General features: G+C 35.4%; 1 long non-coding RNA gene across 2 annotated transcripts; it reads right to left on the bottom strand.

The window, feature by feature from the left end:
• Positions 1–836: 836 nt before the first annotated feature.
• LOC102667602 (uncharacterized) lies at positions 837–10,244 on the bottom strand. Of its 2 annotated transcripts, XR_001385580.3 has the most exons (6): positions 8,346–10,244; positions 2,679–2,933; positions 2,357–2,575; positions 2,004–2,202; positions 1,255–1,914; positions 837–1,160 (listed from the first exon to the last, which is right to left on the bottom strand). It is a non-coding gene; the product is annotated as an uncharacterized lncRNA (long non-coding RNA). The 2 variants fall into 2 exon arrangements; XR_418754.4 differs by lacking the exon at positions 8,346–10,244 and having other exon boundaries at positions 2,679–4,582.
• Between the last annotated feature and the right edge of the window lie 283 nt (positions 10,245–10,527).

The following is a 10,527-nucleotide window of genomic DNA, read 5'->3' as shown; positions in this document are numbered from 1 at the left end:
TAATTATATATAACTGTAAAATTCCTTAAACACCCAGTGTTTGATTTTTAACTTTGACATAAAATCTTGCCCACTAAATATGAATTGTCTTTAATCTTTCTTATTCTAATGGTATTGGATCACTAAAATATTATAAGATATAATAAAATATAACTTAATCTGTACAAATAATAGCAAGTATAACAAATGAAATTAGTTTTGAAATAAACAATTACCATTTCTCAATTATCTTTGAAACCTCCTAGGACTATCTTTAACATCCAATGCATCACATAACAGCCGCACTCAGTGCTTCCTCTTTACTTATTACACTAAATTCAATAAGATATTCAAAATTAATCGAAAATTAGTGTAAACAGTAATATTGGATTTACTTCATTGAATATCATTCAATCCCTTCAAAGCACTGGTTAAGAGAAACATGCATGCATAATGTACAATTAAAATATTGATGTCTTACAAATGATAAAGTAAATATGTTACAAATTACAACTGACCTGTTAATAATTCCTTTCAAGTAGTTATCGGGCTTAGTGTGCAACAAACAGAACCAAACGACAACATTGTCCTTAGGGCATAGGATGATCAATTGCCAATGTGCACAACATTGGAGAACATTAAGTTATTATAGTGCACACATTATTTAAATTGATTTGTTTAGTTTTACTTATCCATTCAAGTAGGCTTTTAGGTGTCTCTATGAATTCTGTATCCATTTCTAAATATAATCCTCAAATTCAAATTGCAATTACCCAGATCTCTGTGTGGACTGTGGCTCAAGGAATCCATACATAGAGGCATTCTCCGATTGCAGACTTAACTCATTCATATGCCTATTGTTGTTAGAATAAACTAAATTATGTATCAATTCAAAACAATCAATTATGTAATGGACTGTAATGTAAAGTGAGTTATAGAATCCACATTTGTATAATAGAGATGTTGAGACATTGACCATCGTGTGCTATTTCAGACAGATCTTCATGTTTTATGTACAAGGGGACGTCATCATTATACACCCCAAACACAGTTGAATCCCATGGCACCTGCATAGGCTTGAGGAAAAGCTCTAGGATCATTAATGTCATTTTGTATAGGGGATCATCATTAGGTTCTGGCATATCTATAGGTTTTGTCAGTCCCTCAACTCTATGTTTATCCTACACAGTTAATAAACATAAGTCAATGACAATCAACACTTTATTTGTAACAAATATTTTTTTTAATAATAACAAACACAACAAAAAGAAATACCTATTCTGAAAAAGGTTGTACAAGATGTGTCAACCAAGCAAGAAAGGTGTTAAGGGTCTTCCCCACTAACTGAACCTCTTGAGTGGGTACAGGGATGCGAGCATCAGCATCTCGAACTTCCTCAACACCGACCTTCACTTGATCATTACTCAAAAGGGACGTTGTGGACGATTGTCGACCCCTCATAAATTCTTACAAGGGCAACCAAGCGGGGAGGATAGTCATCAACATACAACCCATATTTGTCTGATTCACCGGTGTCTCGATTTTGCACGAGGGATCTACATAACTTCCCTTTGTGCTGACACGAGCAGTAGAAGGACTAACCTCTGCTTTAGGAGGCAGTACAACTCCCTAGAATTGCATTTGCGACTGCATCTGGCTGAAGGGCAACATAAGTTGTCAAGTCACTTTTTCAGTGATCGACTCCTCCAACTAGTCCTTAATTTTTTGTGTCAGTTGCTCCAGCTCTTCAGGAGTTATGGACATAAACGTGCGGTAGCTTTTTGAAGTTGGTCCAAAGTATTGTCTAATGGTGTCACCAGTTCTAGCAGCACAAACACAGTTAGAGTGCTCTGGTCGCCCAATGGCAGCAGTCAGCACATTCGAACGCCCATGGGTGACAAAGTTGCCCTGTGTTGACTGGTCTTCAAGGGAATCCTACAATCAACAAAATATTGCATGAGTTTACATCGATTTAATGATGTTATTATAAAAATTGACCATTGAAATAAAAAAAAATAACTTACAATCCTATCTTCAATTTCGCGTGCTGCCTCAAATATCATCTCTCTAGATTTTTTGGTGCGAGCCATCTTTCACTTCACTTGTCGTCTAATGGGAGATGGAGGATCAACGATTGTTTTTGTGCTTCCAGATTGGGCTGCTTGCTCCAATCGTTTCTTTTGTTTTTCCTCCATTAACCTTTCTTTTAGTAAATCATAACCCCTATGAGACAACACGTGAAGGGTAGTGTTTAGTTTTTGGATGGCCTGAGCTTTCTTTCTAACATCCTCTCACAATTAGATAGAAACTTGTCAACAAAATGCGCTTGAAAATAATGCACAACTGCCAAATTCATAAACAATGTAAGTTAACTAACCTCCCATGAAGGGTCTCTACAACTCCGACAAAATTGTTGCCACTTTTCTTTGCTAATATTGTACTTCTTGCAGACATTGCCTTCGCCCTCCTCCTTGCCTTGTGCCAGATCCCATTTGGAGGTCAAATCTGACTTTAACTACCTTCATTGCTCTCCTACCATCTTAAGGATCTTCTTCTTCGTCCTTTGGTCGGATGCTTCTAGAATATCAAATTCAGCCTGCAATACAAAAAATACAATTAATAGTTAGTCAATAACATTCAACATTATAAGATTTTTAGTACAACCAGTTACAATAGCATTCGACATTTAATTCAAATACCTTAATGCCCTCCCAAATCATATCCTTCTGAGCTGCAAAAACTTCTTTCTAGTTAACAAATGTAACGTCCACCTTGTCTCGAGCGACGATCCCCAAATACATCCTTAATTTCTTTCTATGGGGACCATCAGCTTTTCCAGTGGTAGGATCCACATGAACCATTGGTCTCTCCATCCTAACGAGTCTGATAGCCAACGATCTGAGCCATGTTGCTAACTCAGGAGGAGGAGGGGAGCTCGGTGGTGTAGTCATGTGCTTGTTAAAAAACAACATTAATTAAACTTAACTCAAATGTATAGTAAGTTATGTGATTGTAAATATGGAAACAAGTAAATATATAAAAATTACATTATACGATGTCAATTAATTCTCATTTATCATGATCATTACGATTAGTATAGACATCGTCAACTTCTTCTTCTTCTTCATTGACGTTAGCCATTTGTGTGGAGAAAGGAGTGAGACAAGTATCAAGGGTTGAGTCATCATCTTCAAGGTTAAGACCAATGATGAAAGGCTTATTCTAATAAGCTACCTTTCTGATAAGCTTTCATCACAAGGATCTTGAACATAAAATACATGTTTAGCTTATTCTGCCATGATGAAAGGTTTATTTTGATAAGCTACCTTCTTCATATCTACCAAAGTAAATCCAAAATCATCAGTTTGTGCACCCATATTTCTATCAACCCACTTACACTTGAAAACACATAGTGAATTTAACATAATTAAGCTCCCAAATTTATTCAATGACTCCATAGTAAGGCATGGACGCCAGATATGGATTGTCATCATGTATAGTAACAAAGTGTTGGAATTTAACCCTAAGACTAACCCCACTACTCGTAGATTGTCATCACAGATGCTAGACATGGATTGTCATCTTGTACTTCCTTAACGTTTCAAAAGCATTTAATTCACCAAAGATTTTATCATTAAACCAATTTAGGAGAGTCTTGTTATGCTCTTTCAACACCCTATTCTTTGTCATTTTTGGGTTACGTTCCCTGACTAAGACTTTGTGAGGAACTATGTATCACAGAACTTCATTATTGTTATTTAGTATACACAAATGAGTTTGTTGCAATTCCTTTAGACGCGAAGTTATAACATGCAGCCCTTCTGAACCCTTACCTCCTACTCTCTCATCATGTCGAGACTCGGGAAGCCCAACTAGTTTTATCTTTTCAATATACTCTAAATAAAATTCAATAGCTTCTTCTGTGATGTATCTTTCAACAATGGATGTTTCAAGATGATATAGATTCTTTGTATACTCTTTTTAGATCTTTATGTATCGCTCAACCGAGTACATCCACCATAAATAAATTGGACCACACAATTTAATTTTCCTCACCAAATAAACTATTAAGTGAGCATGATGTTGAAAAATGAAGGAGGAAAATACATCTCCAACTGATACAAGATAATAGCACCCTTGTTTTCCAAGTCATCTAACTTTACAAGATCAATGACTTTGCTACAAATGACATTGAACAAAAAGCACAGGCGAGTTATGGCAAGCCTCACTTTGTTAGGCAAAATGTCTCAAATCGCCATGATTAACAGTTGTTGCATCAAGACGTGGCAATCATAAGACTTTTAGCCAACTAATTTTAGATCTTTTAGCTGCACAACGATCTTAATATTTGAAACTTGTCTTCTTACCATCAGACATTGGATGTAACTATTCACATATACTCATGTCAGCTAGATCTTGACAAGTATTTAAACCACCCTTTATCTTGCCTAGAATGTTAAGAAGCATGCCAATGGCACTATCACACATATTTTTCTCCACATGCATAACATCAATACAATGTGTAAAAGCAAACTTCATTGCTTCATGATGATGAATCAAGATTGATTCATGGTGATGAATCAAGATTGATTCAAGGTGTTTTGATGATAACAAAGATGATGAAAAAAAGCCCATGAGAATGATTTCAAGATTGAGTCAAGAACAATTCAAGAATCAAGAGAAAGATTCAAGAGAAAGTTTCATCAAGAAGATTCAAGATTCAAGATTCAAGAATAATCAAGATCAAGATTCAAGACTCAAAGATTCAAGAATCAAGAGAAGACTTAATCAAGATAAGTATTAAAAAGTTTTTTAAAACATTGAGTAGCACAAGAAGTTTTCACAAAATCATTACCAAAGAGTTTTACCCTCTGGTAATCGATTACCGGATTATAGTAATCGATTACCAGTGGTTTTAAAATGTTAAGATTTTCAAAATTCAAAATGAAGAGTCACATCTGTTGATGTGTAATCGATTACACCTTTATGGTAATCGATTACCAGTGACGGTTTTCAAAAAATTCATTTCTAAAAGTCACATTTCTTCAAGTGACTTATTTCTGAAGATTCTTTCAAAAGTCATAACTTTTTAAGTAATTAGTTTTAAAGAAATTGCCAAGAGTTACAAGTTTTGACTTGAGTCATCAAGAAACTATAAATATGTGATCTTGGCATGAAACAAAAGAACAATCTCATTCATACTCATCATCTCTTTCAATCATTCTATCTTTCAATCTATCTTTCAACATCTTCTTTCATTTCTTTCAGAACTTTCTTATTTTATCTTCTCTTCATCTTTCTAAAAATTTTTGTTCAAAACTTTTTCTTCCAAGAAAAGTTCTTTGCTCAAAAACTTGTGCTATTCATCTTTTTCATTCTCTTCTCCCTTTGCCAAAAAAAATTCGCCAAGGACTAACCGCCTGAATTCTTTTTGTGTCTCTCTTCTCCCTTTTCCAAAAGAATAAAGGACTAACCACCTGAATTCTTTTGTGTCTCCCTTCTCCCTTGTCAAAGAATCCAAAACGACACAGTCTGAGAATTCTTTTGATTCTTCCCTTTCCCATAAACAAAAGATTTCAAAGGACTAACCGCTTGAGAATTCTTTTGCTTCCCCTTCACAAAGTTTCAAAGGACTAACCGCCAGAACTTTGTCTTAACACATTGGAGGGTACATCCTTTGTGGTACAAGTAGAGGGTACATCTACTTGGGTTGTTGACTGAAAACAAGAGAGGGTACATCTCTTGTGGATCAATTCTAGTGGAGGGTACATCCACTAGGTTGTTCAAAGAGAACAAGGGAGGGTACATCCCTTGTGGATCTTTGCTTGTAAAGGAATTTACAAGGTTGAAAAGAAATCTCAAGGACCGCAGGTCGCTTGGAGACTGGTTACAATGTTAGTACCCTATATAGACAAAGAAAGAAAGAGCTCTGGATCCCCCATACCCTATATCTATACATATGTTTCTGTGGTGCATGAATGTATCTAGAGTAATGATAGAATAATGACAATATTTGTACAGAACATCATAACGGCTATGTATGGGCCTCCGACTTTTTTTCTAAATTTTACATTCAATGGATTACACAGACACAATACAACATGCTAGAGGACGGTAAGTCGGCCAGTACCATTGCAACTTTCTAGACAAACAATATCTATCTTTAAAATTTCTAAATTAATTAAAATAAAATGAATCGTATCATACATGTACAAAGTGAAAATTATCCTTAAAGCAGAACTAATGAATTGATTGCGTAAACAATTACTGCAATTTAAATAATGCACTACTAGAACAAGATTTATAATTAAAAAAAATGAAATTCATTTTAGCTTTGAAGTTGATTATATATCTTTGAAGATTTAAGGATACATAATAACTTAATGAAGTTCAATAAAAAAATGTTAAGAATTCATTTTACGGAAAATCAAATTCTTAAGGTGAGTCTACAATATTTTGTCAAACATAAGTTGTGAACTAAGTGGATAAGGACCCAAATTCACACTGTAGAAAGAAAAAAAGGGGTATTTATGTGTTTTATTTGAAAATGGGACAGAAACTTAATTTGGAGAATTGGGGGCAAAGATAAATAAAGGTCCTAAACCTACATGATCCTTCAATTGGGCCCAAGCTTCATTTTCCTATTGAGAAAATTATTGTATATACAGGGAACTATTTTGTTTGAATTTGGAATAACAAAAATCCATCCCAGGTGTTGTGTCTGTAATTTGTATTAAAGAAGGCGAATATACCATGATAATAAGCATAAGAAAAGGGTCGAATAAAGTATCATTCTCTTCCCCTGATTTTGTCAACAAAAAAATTGAAGGACATACAAAATCAAATTGTTACTAAAATCTGACTAAGTTTGGATCTTCTCCATTTCTTGAGTTGAGAAATGAAATGGTAAAATGTGGAGACTTGGGTTGAGAACATAACAAGTTACTTGTCCATGTCCATGTACAAATCTTGCTGACTCGCGATGGAAGTCAGTGTACAAATTAAAATAGTACCAAACAACAAGGGACATATATATATATATATATGATCACCTAAGGAATGCAAGAAAGCCTGGTTGAAACTTGAAAGCTTGCTTGAGCAAGGCGGGCAGGTAATAAAAAATTTTGGAGCATACAAACATGATGTCGATTAGACCATACTTTTGACCCATATTAAGAATTGGGCTTTAATTATTAGGCTGATTCAGAAAATGTCTCCATAAAAAAATTCATGTATTTAATATTTTCATATTCTAAGTTCCATCAACCACTAAATCAATTGAATTATATATAATTTTCATGTATTTAATATTTTCATTTAGAATATAGGTTGAAAACCCTCAAAATGCAACAACAAAAACTATTAAGGTTGTTCTAGTAGTTTAAGAGGAGATCAATATCTCCACGTCATCATAGGAGTTTGAGATTTGGCAAACATCGAAGAAACATTTTCCATCTCTCCTATTCCTTAACAATATCATATAAGGCAAGAAGAAAATCAAATGGTGGTTGACTATAATAGTTGTCATAATTGCCATAAGGTCCAAAGATTGACTTCTTAATGAAAATAAATGCCACATGTCCCACTAACTAGTGTATTACAATTCAAACAATAATAATTAAGCATGGTTGTAGCAATACTACAATTTACAAACAAAGATGTCTATCCATCTTCAAATAAGTAAAGACCTTGAGCTAAATAAAAAGCTTGACATACTCGTAGTAAGCCTAACAGTGAATGTCACATGCAACTAGAGAGACAGGTGAGAAATGGTCTAGTGAGAGAGAGGGACAAAAAGGGAGTGCGGGTGGGTTTGGGGAATGAGAGAATGGGACAAAGGCAAAGGTAGAGGTTCAATAGGGATATCGAGGGGGATTACTAGCTACTTCTTCACCCATTTCTCATATACACTTGAGGTGTTATATCTATAGAGAATCTTCATTCAGTTTGGGAAAGTTTTTGAAGTATTCATATCACCAAGGAAGGGTAAAATAGGTATTAAGCATGGATTTGTGTGTGTCAAAGAGGTGGAAAATTTTGTAGCATTAGAGAAAAAACTGCACAATATCTTTGTGGGTAATATGAGGATGATGGTGAATTTTCCAAATTTTGAAAAACAAAAGAAATGGGAGGTCAACATAGTTATAGGAACATATGCAAAGACGAATCAGTAGAATACAACTGTAAAGAGTGTGATCTCAGGAAAAGGTGAACTAAGACCTGAAAAGTCTTATGTAGGCATAACTACTAGCAAAACACATGTTGTTGCTAAACATAGTAGGAGGTTGAAAAACACGAATAAGAAAGAAGATAGAGAGGATGTAAGATGGGGATATGATATAAGGATGGAAGAAAACAATACAAACCAGTTAGCAAGAAGTCTCATTGCAACAGTTCTGGTTGTCAAGCTTATCCAGAATGCCAAAGAACTCTCCTTTTTTGGAAGGGATGCAATCGATTCAAATGAGGTATATAGGCAACAAATTGTTGCTATTTACCCCTTTAGAGGGAGTGGATCTAAATGAGGTTCTGAAAGGGGTTGAGGAATGGATGAACAAGTTATTCGAATCTGTTGTGGATTAGACTTTAGAGGTTTTCTCCAATAATAGATCGGTCTGGATTAGGATTGAGGGTCTACCGTTGAACTTATGGAAAAGAAAATGTTTTGAACTCATCACAGCAACAATCAAGGATTTAGTGTTGGTGGATGAGGATACAACTGACTAATCAAGACTGGAGTATGCTAGGGTGCTCATTAGAACCTCTAGACTGGGGTGGATTCAAGAAGTCAAAAGGGTAAAATGGAAGGGCTTTGGTAATTAAAGCTATGGAGGAAGCTTTTTTCACTGCAGACGAAAGAGTTATGGCTGGTGGGTGTAGGTATGAAGACTCAGATCTAGAATCTTCTGTTAAGGTGCTTCATATGGGAGAAGGGCCTAGTGTAGTAGAGTGTTCAGACGACAAAGGTCTGTAGGAAGGGTGTGAGTTCAGAGATAGTGATGCAACATCGACGATAGTAGTCAGTCCTCCACAACAATGTGTTCCATTTTCAAAATTATTGATGTGGATGTGGTAGGTCAGCTACCTACGCAAATAGAGAAAGAGGTATATGGGGGTAGTGCGACAATTTTGGTAGGGGCAAACAAACAACAGGGTTCAATGTTGCATCAAAATGGAAAAAAAAAAAAAAAAGAAATGAAGGAGTTCATGAGACAAAGGTTGAAGATTGGAAAAAAGGAAAATATGTGAAGGTGGACATTGACCAAAAGGATATAGATTAGCAAAGACACAACAATGACATTGCCTCAGGAAATAACCACATAAACGACAAGGGAGAGAAAGAAAATGTGAGGATAAAAGCCACAGAAAAAAAAAAAGAAGGATGGAGGTAAGAATGGTCAATGAAAGCAACTAAAGGAACCGATTCTAATTAAATAGGGTAAGTTCAATTTGGGCCACAACAACAAGCCCAAATACAATTATTAAGGAAAAAACGAGTGACAAAACTGGTAGTGGAGATGGGCTTCAACAAACTAGGTTGTCCACCAAGGCCAAAGAGAATGAGTGGTGGAAAAAGGAAAAGGCTTAGCTAATGCAGCAGTCTTCTCATATGATAAGAAAATTCAACATTTTAACAATGGAAACAAGGATGAAAGGACCAATATTGATAATATGATGAGGAAGAATGCTAAAGACGTTATGGGGGAGACAAAGAATAAGAAATGTGGCATTACCATGAGAGATGCAACATGTGGTAGTAAGGAAGACATGAAATGCTCGAATGGAAGGAAGGAAGAAAGGTTGTACTGGTAAAACAAAAGGATCAGTATAAGGTGCGACTAAACGTTTCGGTGACTATGTAATTGAGGAGGATGAGGCTGAATCAAGGACCATTTGGAATATAGCTGAAGATATTGGGGTTGTATGTAATGGGGAGAAAGTGGATATTGAATGGAAAGTATCAAAATTAGAAAGAAAAAAAAAGGGATAAATCTCAAATTGGAAAAAGTAGTTGCAAAGTGATGGAGGAGGGACATGATAAGAGTATTTTATAAAGATCACGAGCCACAATGTTAGGGGGTTGGGTGGGAAGATCAAGTGAAGAGTGATAAGAGCTTGAATAATAAAGGAATAGGTGGAATTTGTTTGTTTGCAAAAGACCAAGATGGAAACAATACTTAGGAAAAGTATTTCAACTTTATCGTCAGATGGTGACTTTGAATGGAGGGAATCTCCAGCAATCAATATGGTTGGGGGCTTAGTGTGCACTTGGAATAGGGAGGGGTCAACATCACTTACATTGGGAAAGGTTATGTAGGGGTACAAGGAGTGTGGAAAGAAGGTAATGTTTCTTGCTTTATCCTTAATATTTATGCACATTGTGATTTGGAGGAAAAGATGAAATTATAGGATGAGGTTAAAGCTTTAAAAATTCTTGTGAGGGAAGAAAATTGGTGTTCAATGAGTGAATTAAATTCAGTGAGATCTATGGAGGAAATGAGAGATAATAATAACTTACCCATTGGGAGAGAGACATGGGTGAGTTCA

The sequence above is a fragment of the Glycine max genome, chromosome 16 (genome assembly GCF_000004515.6).
Source record: "Glycine max cultivar Williams 82 chromosome 16, Glycine_max_v4.0, whole genome shotgun sequence".
Lineage (NCBI taxonomy): Eukaryota > Viridiplantae > Streptophyta > Magnoliopsida > Fabales > Fabaceae > Glycine > Glycine max.
Note: the sequence above shows the minus strand (reverse complement) of the source record. Positions and strands in the feature narration are given on the sequence as shown.